Consider the following 18,605-nt stretch of genomic DNA (forward strand, 5'->3'; position numbering starts at 1 on the left):
CGGCCTCGAGAGGAGTCACATCTGCGCCCGACCTCAGCCTCGGCCTCGGGAGCAGTCGCCGCCTCGCCCGACCTTGGGCTCAGACCGACTACGCTACAGGAGATACATCATTACCCTACCACTAGCTAGCCACCCCATGCTACGAAGGAACAAGACCGGAGTCACATCAAACTACTCCAATAACAGGTAATGATGGTTCTGTAATACTCAAAATTGTATAAAAGGATTATATAGTGAATTCCTTATCTTATGTGCCATATTTGCATCATAAAAAGAGCATACATGAAAGTTGGAGATGAATTAAAACAAATGATAAAAAGAATATGCATCATGTTGGAGTTTTATATGTTTGCACATTAAATAAAATAATAAGGATAATAACAATGAGATAATAATTCTAAAGGTTGGATCAAACCCTAAATGGAAATTAGAGTTTGGAAATAAGAAAAAAAGAAGGGATATAAAAATATATATATATATATATATAAATAAATATATTCAGAATTAATATCCCTAATTTCACAAATATAAGTTGAAGTGGTGAGCCATAGAAGTTTGAATTTAAGTTTGAATTCAAATTTAACTTGGAAATGGAGAAAAGAAAATAGAAAATAAAATGGAAAAAGATTAAAACCTTGCCTGGGCCTCGGATTTCCCCTTTCGGCCCAACTGCAGAAGCACTCGCGCGACCCACTCTATTCCCTCCCCTTTTTCTTTTTCCACCGCAAAACTGACGCGTGGGCCCCCTGGCCAAGAGACCCTGAGCGCTTGGGCGAGACTGCTCCAGCGTGCGGACTTGTCTTCCAGTCCCCGCTGCCATGTGGGTCCCGGTGGACAGCTTCTTCCTCTTCAACGATCGACCGAAGTGCCCGCTGCGAAATGTGGATGGCACAACGGATTTCACCGAGCATGGTGGGCCTGCTCCGTCGGTTGCTCATATGCGCCTAAACACCATCATGTGGGGCCCAGGGCGCAGCGTCTTCACCTATCCTTTCTTCTCGCCGTAGTTCGTGGAATCGCGGTGAGCCGGGAGACTCGGGTGAGGCTGTTGCACGCGGTGCAAGCGAGCATGCACCATCCTCCATTGACCGAGATAAAAGGGACGTCGGGACTACCCCCTCGAGGCCTATCAGCTCCATCCACCCAGACCGCGACGCGCAGAGTACAAGCGCCGCCGCGCGGAAGTGAGTCGAACCGAGTGCGCCGCCACCGGCAATTCCCCTCCGTGACTGCGCTCGGATCCGCACTGGTGGTCGAAGACGTTCGCCGGGAAGCAGTGAAGCTGCAGGAGCCCTCAAGTCGAGCTGAGAGCCACGAGGAACACGGGAATTCCTCGACGGAGGAGTTCTGCCGCCACAAATCCGCCTCCTCCCGTGGACCGACACCATCGTAGCGCCTTCGTCGGTGAGATACCTCTTTCCATAATCGCCATCACCCCCTCTAGGTTTGGCACCGATCAATTTCAAGGTTGGGGCGTCCAGGCTTCGAATTGCAAGTCCGCGGCGATGCTCCGCCGTGTCGCTGTGCTGCGCCGCCGCGGCGTGGGCGAGATTGGGGAAAACGATGCTAGCCGTAGGATGGGGTATCGACGATCCAGATTAGAAACCGGGGTTCGGCTAATCGGGAATCGTGGATGCAGGATCTAAGGGCGCAGATTCGATCTGGGGTTGGGGCACCGTGGTCCGTCGATCTTAGATCGGGTGGATCCTGTCGCGTACCGTTTCGGGTTAAGTTAGATGTAATCTGAGCCGTCCGCACTGGATCGTGTGGCCCAGATGTGTGGATACCCTTTCGGCTCTGGAATCTTACTAAAGAGTCCCTGGGCAATTTAATAATAAACCCGCCGTCCACCCTGGCTGTACTCAGAGTCTTAGGAATTTTTACGCGCCAGCCCCTGCACTTCTCTGTATTTGAGGCCCGATCCAGAAACTTGGGAAAATAGGAAATTAATATTAGAAATCGATTTTTAATACAAAAATAAATCTAGAAACTTGTTTAATTCATAGAAAATGCACATGAACTCCAAATTGGTCCATTCCAGTTTCTAAAATTTTGTAATAATATTCTCTATCACCTGGTGTCTCTGTTTTGACATGAAAACAGTTAGAAAATTAATTTATCATTTAATCCTATTTCAAGCACATTAAACCTTAAGAAATTCATAACTTGAATTCTATAACTCCAAATTTAATGATTCCAGTTCCAGTGATCTTATTTTAATGTCTAGTTTATTACTGTGTATTTTATTTATATGTTTGGTGTAATGTTAATTTATGCTATGATATGTATGTATTGTGTTGATGCGAGTAGACGAGCAAACCACAGTGGAATCTGAGGTTCAACAAGTTGAGACAGCTGAGCAGGAGCTCGTTGAAGGCAAGTTGTGCCCTTGATCACTTCTTTTACCCATTCATGTTCTTATTAATCATAATGATCTGCATAGGTTAATTTTGTTGGGACCCAATAGGTTACCCTAGATTTGACTATCTTTATACCTTGTTTCACCACTGGTTTTACTACTAAATTTTTGGGTAGTACATGCTATTGCTTTATGTGGATTTGGGTATAAAGATATTTATGACTCATGATTACACTTTCTATTATCTGTTCATTATTTTATGTTCATGATAAGATCATTATGTTAATGGGAACATGGAGAACCACCCGGGAAAACAGTGCTACCACAAGGGTTTAATGGGACGCCCTTGGCTGATTAACTAGGAAAGCTAGTGGAGGGCTACCTTACCCGAAAGGGGCAAGGGCAGTAGGGGAGTGGTCAGTGTAGGGAGGTCCTTGGGTTGATTTTGCTGCGATGGCGGTCAGGCAAGAACCCTGCACTGGAGCTTCCTATAAACTGTAGCGGGTAGTCTGAAGCTGGTGGAACTTTGTAAAGGCCTCGTAGTGGTACCCTGCCTCGCTTCCTTGGTAGAGGTGTATGGAGTCTGATCAACTCCGTGGCAAATGGGTAACACGACTTATGGGTAAAGATGCGCAACCTCTGCAGAGTGTAAAACTGGTATACTAGCCGTGCTCACGGTCATGAGCGGCTCGGACACTCACATGATTAATTATGGAACTTAAATTTAATTTGACATTTGCATTGCATTTGGGATTATTTTACTATTACTTTTCTTTATTATTATTAAGGTTTGGTATTTACTTACACTTAGTAATTGCTAATAAAATTTTGACCAACTTATAAAAGCAATGCTCAGCCTCAACCTTTATCTCATTGATCAGCCTTACACTTCATGAACTCCCACCTTTGGTGAGTTCATGCCACATTGTTCCCCACGACTTGTTGAGCTATGAACGTATGTGAGCTCACTCTTGCTGTCTCACACCCCCCCCCCACAGGAGAAGAACAGGTGGTTCAGGAGGAGCCACAAGGCGAGGAGTTTGATCTAATCTAGGTGGCGTTTCTCAGTTGACATTTGCGCCGACGATCCTTAGTTCGTTTTATATTCATTATTTTATTTTGTAATAAGTCTTCCGCTATGTAATAAATACTCTGATGTTTTATGACATTTATCTCTATGCACTCTGTTATTGTATATGTTGTCTTCTTGGCGCATGTATGAGATGCACCCGGCTTTGTTCCTTTAAAACCGGGTGTTACAGAAGTGGTATCAGAGGAAATGTTGACTGTAGGACGAAACCTAGATAGAAATGGACAAACCCTTACCTACTTATCTTATTCTGATTCATTCTATACTTACCTTACTCTGATCATTCTTACCTTTTCTACTCTAAGACAAGATTGATTTCACACCTTGGAATTCCTACCCCTATGACATTTTTAAGAGATAGGAGGCCTAAGACCAAACCAAAACTATTTTCTATATTCAAAAATGTTGTTTGATTGTTCTGATGATAAATGCTTGATTTGCTTCTTTGATTGATTGATATATGGGCATCTTAGCATGTACCACCATAAGGTAATGTATTAGCTTTAGTAGGTGACACACTAATCTACTTAGCTAATAAATCCCCCGCAGTAATATTCCTCGTAATTACTCGCCTTATCTACAACTCTTCCTTTCTTACCTTGTGTTTCTAACCCAGATGGGCTACCCCTATACTGTTAGAAGAGAGCAGTATAGACTTGATTCTTGGTATGTCATGGTTAAGAAAGGCAAAGGCAGTATATACACTATGCTAAGGGAACTGTAGAACTCGCCAGTTCCAAAGGACGGAGATTTGAAGTGAAGTTGCAGTAACTACCACCATCAAACTAGTGGCATTATTAGTAGATGAGAAGTTTGTGGGTGGAAACATCCATACAGTTAGGGATTTTCCGGATGTCTTTCCAGAGGAGTTACCAGGGATGCCACCAGATAAGGAAGTTGAGTTTGTCATTAATCTCTTACCTAGGACTGCCCCTATTTCTAAATGGCCATACATGATGTCCGTAGAAGTGCTAAAGGAACTTAAGAAGCAGTTAACGGAATTATAGGATGTTTGGTACAATCGTCCAAGTTCTTCACCTTGTGGAGCGCCAGTTCTATTTGTACAGAAGAGAGATGGGTCACAAGGGATGTGCGTGGATTATAGGACCCTTAATGATGTCAATGTGAAGAACAAGTATCTGTTACCCCGCATTGAAGATTTATTTGATTAGATGAGAGGTGCAAAGGTATTCTCGAAGATTGATTTCCGATCGGGTTACCATCAAATGAAGATTAGGTCATCGGATATCCCCAAGACGGATTTCTCGACCCGATATGGTTTATATGAGTTCACCGTTATGTCGTTTGGATTAACTAATGCACCAGCCTATTTTATGGATCTGAAGAATAAGGTGTTTATGGAGTATTTGGATAGATTCGTCGTGGTGTTCATCGACGATATTCTTATCTATTCTAGGAGTGAAAGTGATCATGAAGAACATCTAAGGTTGGTGCTACAGAAGCTGCGAGATAATCAACTCTATGCTAAGTTCAGCAAGTGCGAGTTTTGGATTGACAAGGTGTCATTCCTTGGTCATATTATTTCTAATGGAGGAATAGCAGTGGATCCTGCTATAGTGAAGGAGATAATGGAATGGAGCGTGCCCACTACCGTTACTGAGATTCAGAGTTTCTTGGGACTTGTAGGATATTATCGGAGATTTATTGAAGGATTTTCTAAGATTGCTAAGCCTATGACCTCGCTTCTAGAGAAGGGAAGAGAATTTAAGTGGGATGATAAATGTCAAGAAAGCTTTGATCAATTGAAGAAAATATTGATGTCACCTCCAGTGTTGGTTATGCCAGATCTGCAGAAGGGATTTGACATTTATTGTGATGCATGTGGCCAAGGATTGGGATGTGTGTTCATGCAAGAAGGACATGTGATCGCTTACGCGTCTCGTCAGTTGCGGAAACACGAATTGAACTACCCCACTCATGACTTGGAACTAGCAGCAGTTGTGCATGCACTTAAGATCTGGAGACACTATATTATGGGAACTAAGTGCCAAGTGTGCACGAATCATAAGAGTTTGAAGTATATATTCACTCAGAAGGATCTCAACCTTAGGCAACGCCGTTGGTTGGAGCTTATTAAGGATTATGACTTAGAGATTCATTACCACCCAGGCAAGGCAAATTTGGTTGCAGATGCCTTGAGTCGGAAGGAGCATGTTCACTCCGCTTTCGTCGTCCAACTACCCGATGAATTAGCAAAAGACTTTGAGAGACTCAATTTGGGAATTGTTACTCACACTGAAGGAGTTACCATTGAGTTGGAACCTACCTTGGAGCAAGAGATTCGTAAAGGTCAGGTTGGTGATGCTAAGATTCAAGAGATTAAGGGTCTGATTACGGAAGGTCGAGTTCCAGAGTTCACGGAGGATGAGCAAGGTACCATATGGTTCAAAGATCGGATATGTGTTCCAGAGATTGATAGCCTCCGGGAGACTATATTGAAGGAAACCCATGATTCTGATTATTCTATCCACCCTGGTAGCACTAAGATGTATCAAGATTTTAAGCAAAAGTATTGGTGGTATGGACTGAAAAGAGATGTTGTTGCTCATGTGGCTAAGTGTGATGTGTGTCAAAGAGTCAAGGCCGAACATCAAAGACCCGCTGGACTATTACACCCGCTTAAGATTCCTGAGTGGAAATGGGAAGAAATTGGCATGTATTTTATTGTTGGACTACCCCGCACTCCAGCAGGATATGACTCTATTTGGGTAATTGTGGACAGATTGACAAAAGTGGCTCATTTTATACCGGTGAGGACTAATTACACGGGAGCCAAGCTAGCAGAATTGTATATGACTCGGATAGTTTGTTTACATGGAGTACCTAAGAAGATCGTGTCTGATCGAGGATCACAGTTTACTTCTCGATTTTGGAAGAAGTTGCATGAGAGCTTGGATACAAAGTTGAATTTTAGTTCAGCCTACCATCCCCAGACTGATGGACAGACAGAGAGGACTAATCAAGTGCTGGAAGATATGTTAAGAGCTTGTGCTCTCAAGCATGGTGGCAGTTGGGAGAAGAGCTTACCCTATGTTGAGTTTTCTTATAATAATAGCTACCAGACCAATTTGAAGATGTCACCGTTTGAGGCTCTGTATGGCAGAAAGTGTAGGACACCACTGTATTGGGATCAAACTGGAGAAAGACAGTTCTTTGGGCCTGAACTTATACAAGAGGCAGAAGAACAAGTTCGAATGATAAGAGAAAATTTGAGAATTGCACAATCCAGGCAAAAGAGCTATGCTGATAATAGGAGAAGATTACTGGAGTTTAAGGAGGGTGATTATGTCTATCTGAAGGTGTCACCACTTCGTGGTATGAGGAGATTTAAAGTCAAAGGAAAGTTGTCCCCTCGCTTCATTGGACCTTTCTTGATCTTAAAGCGGGTGGGAGAAGTTGCATATCAACTGAAGCTACCCGATCATCTGTCAGATGTACATGATGTATTCCATGTGTCTCAACTAAAGAAGTGTCTCCGTGTCCCTGAGGAACAGTTACCAATGGATGAGCTCAGTGTTCAGGGTGATTTGACTTATACGGAGTATCCCGTCAAGATTCTTGATGCTTTGACTCGAGTTACAAGAAATAAGGTAATAAAGATGTGCAAAGTGCAATAGAGCCATCATGGAGAAGATGAAGCTACTTGGGGAAGAGAAAAAGAGTTTCGAATAGAATTTCCCCATCTTTTCCCTAGATCTTCCTAAATCTCGAGGACGAGATTCTTTGTAAGGGGGTAGGATTTGTAATACTCAAAATTGTATAAAAGGATTATATAGTGAATTCCTTATCTTATGTGCCATATTTGCATCATAAAAAGAGCATACATGAAAGTTGGAGATGAAGTAAAACAAATGATAAAAAGAATATGCATCATGTTGGAGTTTTATATGTTTGCACATTAAATAAAATAATAAGGATAATAACAATGAGATAATAATTCTAAAGGTTGGATCAAACCCTAAATGGAAATTAGAGTTTGGAAATAAGGAAAAAAAGAAGGGATATAAAAATATATATATATATATATATATATAAATAAATATATTCAGAATTAATATCCCTAATTTCACAAATATAAGTTGAAGTGGTGAGCCATAGAAGTTTGAATTTAAGTTTGAATTCAAATTTAACTTGGAAATGGAGAAAAGAAAATAGAAAATAAAATGGAAAAAGATTAAAACCTTGCCTGGGCCTCGGATTTCCCCTTTCGGCCCAACTGCAGAAGCACTCGCGCGGCCCACTCTATTCCCTCCCCTTTTTCTTTTTCCACCGCAAAACTGACGCGTGGGCCCCCTGGCTAAGAGACCCTGAGCGCTTGGGCGAGACTGCTCCAGCGTGCGGACTTGTCTTCCAGTCCCCGCTGCCATGTGGGTCCCGGTGGACAGCTTCTTCCTCTTCAACGATCGACCGAAGTGCCCGCTGCGAAATGTGGATGGCGCAACGGATTTCGCCGACCATGGTGGGCCCGCTCCGTCGGTTGCTCATCTGTAACACCATAAAAATCATCAAATAAAAGTAATAAATTTAGTTACTAAAGGTAATTATGGTAATAAATTTTATTTTAAGTGGTTGTCATTTATTTGCCTTTGGAATGATTTTTGATTGCCCATAATTGATTTTTGAATGTTTAATAGCATTTCTTCTTAATTGAAAATCCAAATAAGTAATTTAATAAATATTAGTCCAAAAATTAATATTTTATTTATAAATAATTTTAGTTTAATTATTATGAATTTTATGATTACATGAATAGGTATTTCGAAATTAGAAAAAAAAACCAAAAACACTAAGCCGGCCCAAGGCCCATTAGGCCGCGCCCCTCCCTAACCCTAGGAGCCGGCCACGCCGCTCCTTCTTCCCTTGGCAGCCGCCGCCCCTGCTTCTCCTCTCCCACTCGGCTCTCTCTCTCTCTCCCACCGGCCCTTCTCTCTCCATCCCTCCTCTCCTTCTCTCTGAGCCGTGCATCGAGCCCGCCCAGGAGCCGACGAAGCCTGACGTGCCCAGCTGCCGTGCACCGACACGCCCGCGACGCACAGGCCGAAGCCCGACCGCGCCGTGCCGTGCGAGCTGAGCGCCCTGCACGCCGGCCGGACCCGAAGCCGCGCCCGCCAGGAACCCCAGGAACCCAACGTGAAGCCCCGCCGCCAGCCCGATGCCGACCGCGCCGAGGACCGAAGTGCCGCCCGCGACAGAGCCAAAGTTCGATGCCCGAGCCGCGACACCAAGCGACCCCGCGGCATCCGTTTCCCCTGCGTTGAGCTTCAATGTGTCCGTTCGTCGTCCCGACATTAATGAAGTTTCAATGCCGCCGTTACCTCTCTCCATTGATGCGTCATGAAGAACCCGCCGACGCCACTGACCCCCGGTCGTCTCTTCCTCTCCCTCCCTCTCCCTATAAAATCCGGGACTCCCTTCCTCTCTTCCTCCCCGAGCTCCTCTCTCCCTTCTCCCACAGCCGAGTTGCCTCTCTCTCTCACTGTTACTCGCCGTCGATCGCCGTCACCGGAACTAGTCTGCACAGCACCCCGCCACCCGCAGCAACGCCACATGCCCGTCGTCGAGCCCCTACCACATGCCCGTCGTCGAGCCCCTGCTCGCGCTGTGCCCAGCTTGCCGTCGTGAACTCGTTGCCCCACCGTCCGAACGCATCGCCGGAACTACGTCGTTCGCCGTCGACGCGACCACGCAGCACCCCGGCGACCGTACCCACGCCGTTCGCTGTCGTCCGTTCACACAAGGTTGAAGACAACACACTGATTTATTTTTCTAAATCATGTTTTGAATCTTGCGATTTATTGTTGTAATATTATGATGATGCGATTTGGTGATTCGTGTATAATTTTAGAGATTTCGTTTTATACGTGTAGTCAAAATCAAACCCCGTGACCACGCTTTAATATGTGTATGATTTTATAATTTTAAAAATGAGTACGATCATTATTCACTACTTTAGTGATTTTCATACTCGAATTGTTTATAATTGATTTCGCTTTAGTATGTGGAGCGATAACCGGATAGTATTGATATAAGTATAATAGAAATTATGCCACATATTCCTAGTCAAATAAAAATATAGATTTTTCTAGTCATGATAAATATAAGCATAACACTTAATTACTTAGAATTAGTAAAATACTTGTTTATGTCATAATAATCTTGAATATGTTATTAAAAGTCTAATTAGTAATTTACAATAAATTCTTAGAATATAAATGTTAGAAGAATTATAAATAAACAATTCTTAGTTACACGTATAAACTCTATTTAGAAAAGAAAGGAAGAAAACCGAAAGGATAGAATTTATAATAATTTAATTAGACGCTCATATTTTTCTAATAAAGAAATTGATAGTATGTTGATATAAGGTTTCTTACTAATGAGATATATAATTTATTCTAAATTAAAAATGACCTTTTTAATAGATATCATATTTAACAAGGTTCGTTATAGATATTTAAGAATAGACGTATTAAATAGAAACTTAAAAGTAATATGTCATATGACTTTTCTAATTATTATATAATGGCTTAATTAAGTGCTCACGTCGTTATAACTAAAACAATAGTTAATAACATACCAATGAATATAATATTCATATTTAGATCATATGTTTCTAAACTAAATGTAAATAATAGAGTAATTATGTCCTCTCATAATCTAGTTAATTAGATTTATATTACAAATTGTTCACAGCTGTTTATATATGCTTAGTTAATCATTTAATCAAACTTAGTCCATATTATTTATATATTTATATATATCACTTAGTTACCCTAAAGAATAAACTAATGAAAATAGTGTTCATGTTCTTTAATAATAATTAAAATGTTAGTTTATATATTGTTTTATGCATAGCTTTCTTAATAAGGAGTATAGGACATGTACTTTCTAATTTCTAATGAAACTAAAAGATAGTGGCCTATTCATTGTCTTTTACATAAAAGTTCATTTAAAGCATATACCATAACTTTCCATAAATAGGTGTTTAATAATAATAATGACCTTTTCACATAAAACCTATTTAGTCTTATATCTTAATTTATCATAAGTGAATGTTTAACAATGATTTATAATATGCTCCATAATGCTTCTAAAATTAATAACGTGATTAGTAGCCCATTAACCTTAGATATATAACTTATATCTATTCTAAAAGGTTAAAAATGTTTAATATCGTTATAACGTGTTTATCGTGTATAAACCCTTAATCTTAGACATATCACGTATGACATTTTATAAAGGATTAATTTGGTGAATCTAATATTTGTATATTTAATTAAGATATTTTTAAGATCATGTCTTGTTTTATAAAGTATAGATCACACATTTTTGAAAAGAATGCCCTCTTATTATAACCATTACTTGCGACGTTTTTGAAAAGAAAATACTCTTTTCGTTAGGCTTTCTTTTAGCTTTACGTATGGTGAATGTTGTATGTTATTGAGTGGTGTTTGTTCTTCTTGTTTGTTTGTGTGATATTCAGTGGTTGATCTAATAGTTGAGAATCAAGTGCTATTCCGTGGAAGAACCTCAAATTTTCAATAAGCAAGGCAAGTGGACTTCTCCCTCTGCATACTCTGTTTGATCCCAAACAGTACATTTAATAAAGTTTATTCTTTTGGATATATGTGCATAATTTGACGGGTTACCTATTTAGATAACCTTTCCAACCTTATTCCTTGATCAAACCTGGGAAGTATACTTTACCTTCGTAGCTATGCTATTGCTACAACTTAACTTTATGCGGTCACTCCCGCTTATGATATTAATGTTCCAAATGGTAAGTTTACATTATTGTTGTTAACCCGATGGTTAAACAAGATTATTGCATATTAATTGGAACATGGAGTGACCACCCGGGAAAACAGTGCTACCATGAGAACTATCATGGCTCTGGTCTTGGCTAAATAACTAGGGAAGTCTTATGTTGGGTGTTGGTCGTGGTCGACCGGAACGGGGGCATCTGGCAAGCGCTTATAATACCGGCTCAGGCAGATTGGATACGGGCATAGTTCCCAAAGCTTTACCCTGTGGTCCGGACTATAAGTTGGTTACGGTAGGTGTGCCTTATGCAGTTTGACCATTTCCAGCATTTGCGTAATGAGGACTCTAGGGAAAAGCCTCGTAGTGAGACCCTGGCCATTCACCTCGGAAGTGAAAACGGGTCTAGCTAACCCGGGCTAGAAGGGAATCGCGACTCATGGGTAAAGATGTGCCACCTCTGCAGAGTGTAAAACTGATATATCAGCCGTGCTCACGGTTATGAGCAGCCTGGACTCCTCACATGATAATTGAACTTGAAGATGGAAATAAATCGAGATCCGATGATCTGCCAATGGTTTGCTTAAGTGGTTTCACTTAAGTGTTTTTGATATACTCTTATACCTTTGTTTAATGGGAATACTTGGGATTCACACTTACTAGTAAGACAGGTGTTGTTAATAAAATGTTGACCAACTAAAATGCTTACTGCTCAACCTTAGCCTCACCTTGTTAAACTTGCATTAGTTTTTCCCCCACTTGCTGAGCCCCGACCATAAGTGAGCTCACCCTTGCTTAATTTTGATCAGAAGTTGCAGATGAAGATATGATGTTGAGCTCCATGGATGCTAGTCTAGTGATACCCCCGGTCATCTTCCTGTGGATGGATGTCCATGTTCGCTGTACTTTGATGAATAAAGGTTAAGACATTATGTCTGTTCGAAGTGTAATATGTTAATATAATCTTATTTACGCTTTTATGCATTGTTCTTTTGATATATTACACTTGTGACGTCAACATATGTGTGGAAATAGATCCTGGCACACATATGCTATGCACCCGGCTCTGCCCCTTGGAAACGGGTGTGACAGAAGTGGTATCAAAGCAATGTGACCGTAGGTCGCTAGATTAGTTAGAAATGGAAAACCCAGTCAGTCTTTCAAAGCCTGATATATTTTCCTCCATAAAAACTTACTTTATATCAAAACTCGTCTCTTTTATCTTCAACTCTTCTTGTCTGATTCTTCGTCTATCAGAAGGTTCTAATAAGAAGCATTGCAAGATGATCAAGCTAGGATTATGGAACTTGAAGCGAAGTTTGCCAGAAGGAACCCTTTCAAAAGCTATTGAAGATGCCTCATTCTCTATCTTACCCTTACCCCCACAAGAAGTTTTGTTATGGATCTCTTGGATCTATTATCATTCTTCTTAGTTAGTTTGATAGGATAGTTCTATAGTGCTAAGTTTTCGACTAGATCGGTAAAGACGATGTTATATTGTGGTTGTTTTCTAATCCATAATATTGTTATATAACCCTTGATTTCTTCTACTCTTGTTTTCTTGCCATTGTATTGTCATCCCTGGACAATATCTACCTTGATATATTGAACCCTTTGTCTCTCTACTTCTCTCCTTGATAATGCTTTCTCCCTATTGAATTCTTATACTTTTGCTTTCGTGCCATTGTATTGCCACCCTTGCGCAATATCTACCTTGATGTATGAAACCCTTGGCTCTTTACTCCTTGATAATGCTTTCTCCCTAACTCACTTTGTATCCTTGGTTGTATCATTTATCCTCACTTTAATAGTTCATGGTTATCTTATTTCACTCTTGGCCACCAACAAATATGTCTTGTCTAACTCCTTGATAATTCTTACCTGACTCCTTGATGTTATAATATCTTTCTTATTCCAAACCTTGTCTCACCGTTTGATTTGGTTGAATGAGTAGAATTGGATTGTGTTGTGCTGGTATGCTTGAGTTCATTGTCCTTTGTGTTAGTGTTTGATTTGCTTCTTTGAAATGATTGTTGGTGTATTGTGTGACTTTTGTCCACAATGACATCAATTAGCTAGGAAAAACCATAGATAGATGAGTTTTCTCTGCTCTCTATAATCTGTCTTTACTCAACCCTTTCGTCCCTCCCATTCTTCCATACCCATACAGATGTCAGACCTTGGAATGTCAACTGCAAGTGATGTCACTAAGTGTAAAGAATGCGGTGTGTTGGCAAGTCAAAACAACACTATAAATGAAACAGCTGATGAACAGACCTTCAAGACACAAAAGGATGAACAACCAAACCAACAAACAAGTGACCTTGGAACATGTTGTTGTTGCGAGTACTATGGAATTCCTTGTCGCCAGATCAGTACAAACGAAAGTGAAACTACAAAACAGAAGAACCGGATTTTGTTTTCTGGCATTAAAAGACAAATGTCTCCCCAAGAACAAGTAATAGCAGAGTCTCTCATACCTAATGCATTGTCAGTTGATGAATTGCAAAGTATTCCAAAAAGAAAGCATCACAAGGATGCCCAGCCACAAGAAGAAATACATGAGTGTTACATTGATGGATGGACTATTACTTGCACACAGTTTCAGCCTCGTCGTCGCATCAGGTCCAAGAAACTAAAAGGAAAACATGGAAAAAGTCAAGAAATAACTTCAAGAAAAGCTTGCTATCAATGTGGACGTGAAGGTCATTACTTCCGTAACTGTCCTGAGAAGAGTTCACTACAGATCACCTCCGAGATGAAGCTACCTCAGTTTTCAGACACGGAATATGAACAAAAATGCATAGAAACTTCTATCAACATAGTGAAGAACAACAAAAGGTATAGAAAAACATTTGGATATATGAGTAGTCCACCTCAACCACAAGCAAAAGCCCCGAAACACATGGATACCCAAACCGAAGAATCAAGTCAGACTCAGCTATATGAGATACAGACACTCAATCAACCCTCACCCCCGGTTGGTCAAGCAAAGTTGACTCGCAAAGAACTCAAGGCAAGAGGTGCTTGCTACTACTGCAAAAACGAAGGACATCTTATTCGTGAATGCCCCAAGAAGCGTCTAGACCGAATAAAGAAGAAAGCTGCCAAGCATGACCTAAGCAATACTTTAGAAGACCCACCATTTTATAAGTATGATGATGAAGGACGCTTGATTAGGGAGCAAAGAAGTAAGAAAGTTCCTTAAGTTTGGAGGAGTTCAATGAGAACTAAGAACCTACAAATAACCATGTGCCTTCTTTGTTTTCTTGCTAGCCTTTCTTAATCTCGAGGACGAGATTCTCTTTTAAGAGGGGTAGATTTGTAACACCATAAAAATCATCAAATAAAAGTAATAAATTTAGTTACTAAAGGTAATTATGGTAATAAATTTTATTTTAAGTGGTTGTCATTTATTTGCCTTTGGAATGATTTTTGATTGCCCATAATTGATTTTTGAATGTTTAATAGCATTTCTTCTTAATTGAAAATCCAAATAAGTAATTTAATAAATATTAGTCCAAAAATTAATATTTTATTTATAAATAATTTTAGTTTAATTATTATGAATTTTATGATTACATGAATAGGTATTTCGAAATTAGAAAAAAAAACCAAAAACACTAAGCCGGCCCAAGGCCCATTAGGCCGCGCCCCTCCCTAACCCTAGGAGCCGGCCACGCCGCTCCTTCTTCCCTTGGCAGCCGCCGCCCCTGCATCTCCTCTCCCACTCGGCTCTCTCTCTCTCCCACCGGCCCTTCTCTCTCCATCCCTCCTCTCCTTCTCTCTGAGCCGTGCATCGAGCCCGCCCAGGAGCCGACGAAGCCTGACGTGCCCAGCTGCCGTGCACCGACACGCCCGCGACGCACAGGCCGAAGCCCGACCGCGCCGTGCCGTGCGAGCTGAGCGCCCTGCACGCCGGCCGGACCCGAAGCCACGCCCACCAGGAACCCCAGGAACCCAACGTGAAGCCCCGCCGCCAGCCCGATGCCGACCGCGCCGAGGACCGAAGTGCCGCCCGCGACAGAGCCAAAGTCCGATGCCCGAGCCGCGACACCAAGCGACCCCGCGGCATCCGTTTCCCCTACGTTGAGCTTCAATGTGTCCGTTCGTCGTCCCGACATTAATGAAGTTTCAATGCCGCCGTTACCTCTCTCCATTGATGCGTCATGAAGAACCCGCCGACGCCACTGACCCCCGGTCGTCTCTTCCTCTCCCTCCCTCTCCCTATAAAATCCGGGACTCCCTTCCTCTCTTCCTCCCCGAGCTCCTCTCTCCCTTCTCCCACAGCCGAGTTGCCTCTCTCTCTCACTGTTACTCGCCGTCGATCGCCGTCACCGGAACTAGTCTGCACAGCACCCCGCCACCCGCAGCAACGCCACATGCCCGTCGTCGAGCCCCTGCCACATGCCCGTCGTCGAGCCCCTGCCACATGCCCGTCGTCGAGCCCCTGCTCGCGCTGTGCCCAGCTTGTCGTCGTGAACTCGTTGCCCCACCGTCCGAACGCATCGCCGGAACTACGTCGTTCGCCGTCGACGCGACCACGCAGCACCCCGGCGACCGTACCCACGCCGTTCGCTGTCGTCCGTTCACACAAGGTTGAAGACAACACACTGATTTATTTTTCTAAATCATGTTTTGAATCTTGCGATTTATTGTTGTAATATTATGATGATGCGATTTGGTGATTCGTGTATAATTTTAGAGATTTTGTTTTATACGTGTAGTCAAAATCAAACCCCGTGACCACGCTTTAATATGTGTATGATTTTATAATTTTAAAAATGAGTACGATCATTATTCACTACTTTAGTGATTTTCATACTCGAATTGTTTATAATTGATTTCGCTTTAGTATGTGGAGCGATAACCGGATAGTATTGATATAAGTATAATAGAAATTATGCCACGTATTCCTAGTCAAATAAAAATATAGATTTTTCTAGTCATGATAAATATAAGCATAACACTTAATTACTTAGAATTAGTAAAATACTTGTTTATGTCATAATAATCTTGAATATGTTATTAAAAGTCTAATTAGTAATTTACAATTAATTCTTAGAATATAAATGTTAGAAGAATTATAAATAAACAATTCTTAGTTACACGTATAAACTCTATTTAGAAAAGAAAGGAAGAAAACCGAAAGGATAGAATTTATAATAATTTAATTAGACGCTCATATTTTTCTAATAAAGAAATTGATAGTATGTTGATATAAGGTTTCTTACTAATGAGATATATAATTTGTTCTAAATTAAAAATGACCTTTTTAATAGATATCATATTTAACAAGGTTCGTTATAGATATTTAAGAATAGACGTATTAAATAGAAACTTAAAAGTAATATGTCATATGACTTTTCTAATTATTATATAATGGCTTAATTAAGTGCTCACGTCGTTATAACTAAAACAATAGTTAATAACATACCAATGAATATAATATTCATATTTAGATCATATGTTTCTAAACTAAATGTAAATAATAGAGTAATTATGTCCTCTCATAATCTAGTTAATTAGATTTATATTACAAATTGTTCACAGCTGTTTATATATGCTTAGTTAATCATTTAATCAAACTTAGTCCATATTATTTATATATTTATATATATCACTTAGTTCCCCTAAAGAATAAACTAATGAAAATAGTGTTCATGTTCTTTAATAATAATTAAAATGTTAGTTTATATATTGTTTTATGCATAGCTTTCTTAATAAGGAGTATAGGACATGTACTTTCTAATTTCTAATGAAACTAAAAGATAGTGGCTTATTCATTGTCTTTTACATAAAAGTTCATTTAAAGCATATACCATAACTTTCCATAAATAGGTGTTTAATAATAATAATGACCTTTTCACATAAAACCTATTTAGACTTATATCTTAATTTATCATAAGTGAATGTTTAACAATGATTTATAATATGCTCCATAATGCTTCTAAAATTAATAACGTGATTAATAGCCCATTAACCTTAGATATATAACTTATATCTATTCTAAAAGGTTAAAAATGTTTAATATCGTTATAACGTGTTTATCGTGTATAAACCCTTAATCTTAGACATATCACGTATGACGTTTTATAAAGGATTAATTTGGTGAATCTAATATTTGTATATTTAATTAAGATATTTTTAAGATCATGTCTTGTTTTATAAAGTATAGATCACACATTTTTGAAAAGAATGCCCTCTTATTATAACCATTACTTGCGACGTTTTTGAAAAGAAAATACTCTTTTCGTTAGGCTTTCTTTTAGCTTTACGTATGGTGAATGTTGTATGTTATTGAGTGGTGTTTGTTCTTCTTGTTTGTTTGTGTGATATTCAGTGGTTGATCTAATAGTTGAGAATCAAGTGCTATTCCGTGGAAGAACCTCAAATTTTCAATAAGCAAGGCAAGTGGACTTCTCCCTCTGCATACTCTGTTTGATCCCAAACAGTACATTTAATAAAGTTTATTCTTTTGGATATATGTGCATAATTTGACGGGTTACCTATTTAGATAACCTTTCCAACCTTATTCCTTGATCAAACCTGGGAAGTATACTTTACCTTCGTAGCTATGCTATTGCTACAACTTAACTTTATGCAGTCACTCCCGCTTATGATATTAATGTTCCAAATGGTAAGTTTACATTATTGTTGTTAACCCGATGGTTAAACAAGATTATTGCATATTAATTGGAACATGGAGTGACCACCCGGGAAAACAGTGCTACCATGAGAACTATCATGGCTCTGGTCTTGGCTAAATAACTAGGGAAGTCTTATGTTGGGTGTTGGTCGTGGTCGACCGGAACGGGGGCATCTGGCAAGCGCTTATAATACCGGCTCAGGCAGATTGGATACGGGCATAGTTCCCAAAGCTTTACCCTGTGGTCCGGACTATAAGTTGGTTACGGTAGGTGTGCCTTATGCAGTTTGACCATTTCCAGCATTTGCGTAATGAGGACTCTACGGAAAAGCCTCGTAGTGAGACCCTGGCCATTCACCTCGGAAGTGAAAACGGGTCTAGCTAACCCGGGCTAGAAGGGAATCGCGACTCATGGGTAAAGATGTGCCACCTCTGCAGAGTGTAAAACTGATATATCAGCCGTGCTCACGGTTATGAGCAGCCTGGACTCCTCACATGATAATTGAACTTGAAGATGGAAATAAATCGAGATCCGATGATCTGCCAATGGTTTGCTTAAGTGGTTTCACTTAAGTGTTTTTGATATACTCTTATACCTTTGTTTAATGGGAATACTTGGGATTCACACTTACTAGTAAGACAGGTGTTGTTAATAAAATGTTGACCAACTAAAATGCTTACTGCTCAACCTTAGCCTCACCTTGTTAAACTTGCATTAGTTTTTC

Source organism: Zea mays, chromosome 5, assembly GCF_902167145.1.
Source record: "Zea mays cultivar B73 chromosome 5, Zm-B73-REFERENCE-NAM-5.0, whole genome shotgun sequence".
Taxonomy (NCBI): Eukaryota; Viridiplantae; Streptophyta; class Magnoliopsida; order Poales; family Poaceae; genus Zea; species Zea mays.